This window comes from Lontra canadensis, unplaced genomic scaffold (genome assembly GCF_010015895.1).
Source record: "Lontra canadensis isolate GAN:19392208 unplaced genomic scaffold, GSC_riverotter_1.0 scaffold114, whole genome shotgun sequence".
Lineage (NCBI taxonomy): Eukaryota > Metazoa > Chordata > Mammalia > Carnivora > Mustelidae > Lontra > Lontra canadensis.
The window spans coordinates 5,843,264-5,847,015 of NW_022631108.1; the positions used below are offsets into that span (position 1 = coordinate 5,843,264).

General features: G+C 41.1%; 1 long non-coding RNA gene across 1 annotated transcript; it reads left to right on the forward strand.

Moving 5' to 3' along the window:
• The first annotated feature begins 243 nt into the window (after positions 1–243).
• Positions 244–3,451, forward strand: LOC116856905. Its single transcript, XR_004380653.1, has 3 exons — positions 244–266; positions 2,943–2,944; positions 3,394–3,451. It is a non-coding gene; the product is annotated as an uncharacterized LOC116856905 (long non-coding RNA).
• The last annotated feature ends 301 nt before the right edge of the window (positions 3,452–3,752 follow it).

Below are 3,752 nucleotides of genomic sequence, written 5' to 3' on the forward strand. Positions count from 1 at the left end.
GCAAGTATTCTTTCCTCCATGGCAATCAGTCATTGCATAAGTTCAATAAGAATCTGATCTCCTTGTAACAGGACACCATTGGAAACATGGGTTATTTTACCAAGGCTTTGACTGGAATGTCATATTTGAGAAAGACATGCATAGACTCAGATATGACCAGACAACTTTAAGGAACTAAGGTTGACTATAGGGAACCTGGAGTTATAAAGCCCCTTGGAACTATTAGCCTGATACCTTGCTTAGAGAGTTCCCAGCAGCCTCACCAGGTGAGTAAAGAATGTCACTTCCTGGCAGGTGCAGGAACCTCAGCATAGTTTGGGGACATCAGGAAGAGGAATTCACACAATTTGACAGGTATCACAGTCATGTCTGATGGCAAGTATGTGGCTTGGCTTCTGGCCTGGAGAGGCTACTAAAAGTTCAATGTAGGGATTCCTTATAAGAAGTTCCAGCAAAGCAGATTCTAAAAGATCTATATGATCACTCACTGTTCTTGCTGACCTTATGTAAACAATTGGGCCAAATCTGTTTAAACTGGACTTGTTTTTCAAATAAATTAGTCCTGATTTGACTATCTCTGGAAATGAGGGTTATTTTAGAGAGAAAAATTATGTTTCAGTAACACACCTTTGTGGATGTTAAGTTCTAGATTTTGTTGTCTTTAAATGTTTGTTTACCTAAACTAGACAACTTGAGGTAAACTTCAGAGAAGTTGCACAATAGCTCATTTAGATGATCTTGCTTAATATTCTGTAGGGATAATAACAGAACCCATTGGGTATATAACTTAAATATTTAAACAACTGGAAAATGGGATTGATTCCCCAACAGTTGTATAATTTAACTATCACCTTATGTGTGGCTGGAATAATGGAATTGCTTAAAGCCAGCATACTGCACTGCATAGGATTAACTATGGACTTATGGAGATAATGGATGACCCCACTTTCTTTATGATTGGATTGGATGATGCATGTGGGACTCCCCTTATCTCTTGACAAGTTTTCTCCCACTTGCCAGTGATCCTCTGTAATCAGGGTATTGTTAAGGCTGGACTATTCAAAGGGCTTCTTAATGGTTTCATCCCTTTATCCTAGAAGCCACCTCTGTTGAGGTACAATTGCAAACAAATGCTTTAGCTAAGCATAGACTTTCCCTCCTCATAAAAAGAGCCTCAAAGGGATGCCTGGGTGGCTCAGTTGGTTAAGCAGCTGACTTCAACTCGGGTCATGATCCCAGTGTCCTGGGATCGAGTCCCACCTCGGGCTCCTAGCTTGGCGGGAAGCCTGCTTCTCCCTCTGCCTCTGCCTGCCACTCTGTCTGCCTGTGCTTGCCCATGCTGTCTCTCTCTCTCTGAAAAATAAATAAAATCTTAAAAAAAAAAGCCTCAAAATTCACTATGGGACAGTCCCTGACTGTAATGATTTAACATCATGTCCAAAATGTCTTAGAAACCAAAGGCCACCAATGGATGATGGAGGCCAACTTAAATACTGGGCTACACTTACCAGAAATAATACTTAAAATTTGTCAAACTTTAAGCCTAGTTACCCATATGCCTGAACCTGATTATTGTACTTCTTTCTCTATAAAGCAAAACTGTTCAGAGTTTATTGATCTTACTTACTCTAGTAGGCCAGATTTAAGATGCCCCTATTAAAAATACAAATGACAGTTGGTTTACTGATGACAATAGTTTTCATGAAAGGAACAAGAAAAGGCTAGGTGTGCCATAGTGCTCACTAGCACTTTGCAATTGCCAAAGACTAACAAATAAACATTAATACTGACTCCAAATATGCCTTCCTGGTACTACATGCCCATGGAGCTATTTGGAAGGAAAGGGGATTGCTGTCAAGCCATAACTCCCCAACCAAATATGGGCCTGAGATCATAACCCTTCTTGAGGCTATACATCTGCCCAAGGAGGTAACGGTGATTCACATCAAAGGACATCAAAAGTATATGACCTTAGAATCTAAAGGAAACAATTTAGCAGACCATACAGCTAAAGAAGCAGTAAAAGGAACCCAGTGAGCAAATTAATGTGCCTTCTCACTCCTGTGAGCCCATAGAAGATCTCAAACTTCTCTTCAAACAAAAATGAAGGTTGTATATATTCTCTTTATCTTCCTTTCACCTATCTTAACTGACGATTCTTTCTACAGTGGGCACAGCATTATGCTGAACTTCAAAATCAAACAGATTGTTGGATATGTGGAATTTTGCCTATGTCAAGTACATCCGGGTTACCCTGGTGGGTTTCCCCTTTACAGGGCACTGATTGGCATTCTCTGCAAGATTATATTTCAGATATAATATATGGAGACAGTATGTACAGGGATAAATCTATCACTAATCGAGATGTTTCTTCCTGGTCCATGATCAGTAAAACGTGGAGTTCACCAGGACATAACCAAACTTTTTCATACTCTCAAACTGTTAAAGTCTTAACTGACCTTACAAGCCCACAAATTAATATCCACCAACTAGGACCTAAGTTACAAAATCCTCCTTATCACTATACTGAGGATGGTATATATCAAATCTGGGATGCATATTTGTGGCTCACACCTACTATTGGACAGCTCAGTCAAAAGGCAGTTTTATTCTGGTAACAAAGAAATCATACATATGATACTTGGGCAAATAACACACGACATCTAAGATGGCTATCATTAGAAATGTGTTCCCAAATAATAGTACTCCAGGCTACTGACTGGTTTGCTACTGATTGGGTAAGATGACCTGGCATTAGATGGTCAGCTCCAAATGGAACCCACTGGATATGTGGAACTAACCTGTGGCCCTGGCTTCCTCCAGGGTGGATAGGTCGCTGTACTTCAGGATTTGCCTGGATTCATGGGCGCATTACTGAAACCATCACCACTCCAGCTAATCTCCCCAATTTAAAGCAAAGATGGACACGATCTGTTTTTAAGTGGTATGATCACTTAGCATCCATTTTTGCTCCATCTGTGGGACTAGAGGATGTCATTTGGCATGTACAAGCCCTTAATAAATATACTGCAAAGGCACTCAATGATTCACTAAATAGCATCTCTTTACTTAATATTGAAGTCTCACAGATGTGCAAGGCAGTCCTATGAAATAGGATGGCCTTAGATGTCCTGAGAGCAGCACAGGGTGGCACATGCGCAATTATAAAAGCAGAATGTTGTGTTTACATCTCAGAATACCACAAAAATGTCACAGGATGAAGAAAAGAAATGAATACCCAGATTGAGGCTCTACAGTATCCTTCTCTCTCTCTTTCAGGGATTGGTTAAGCTCCTGGTTTAAAGGAGGACTATGGCCAACAATTAAAAATCTCCTTTTCTGGCTTCTCATTCTTATAACCTTATTAACCTTAATGTGTTGCCTTGTTCAAAGTTTCTCTACTTGGTGCCAAGACTCCATTGCTGCAATGACTTCATGACGACAGATGATCCTCACCACGCGCAGAGACACTTCTTCACTGTCAGCGCTGGATTCAGCTGCCTCCGTCTTTCATAACTCCCCCTACACATTCCTCGACTGATCAATGCTAACCCGAGTAGGAAGGGACAGCTCTACGCCCCTATTCAGCAGGAAGATGTTACAGAAGATGAGACCTTCCACCTTCAAATACCTTGAAGATTTAAGGGTCAAAATTGTTCAGGGGGGAATGATGAGGGAGCAGAAGCCTGGCTGAGGAGAAAGCAAAAGGCGGACACCTTGTGATCCCCCCCCTTACCCCAAGCAAAAGGCTG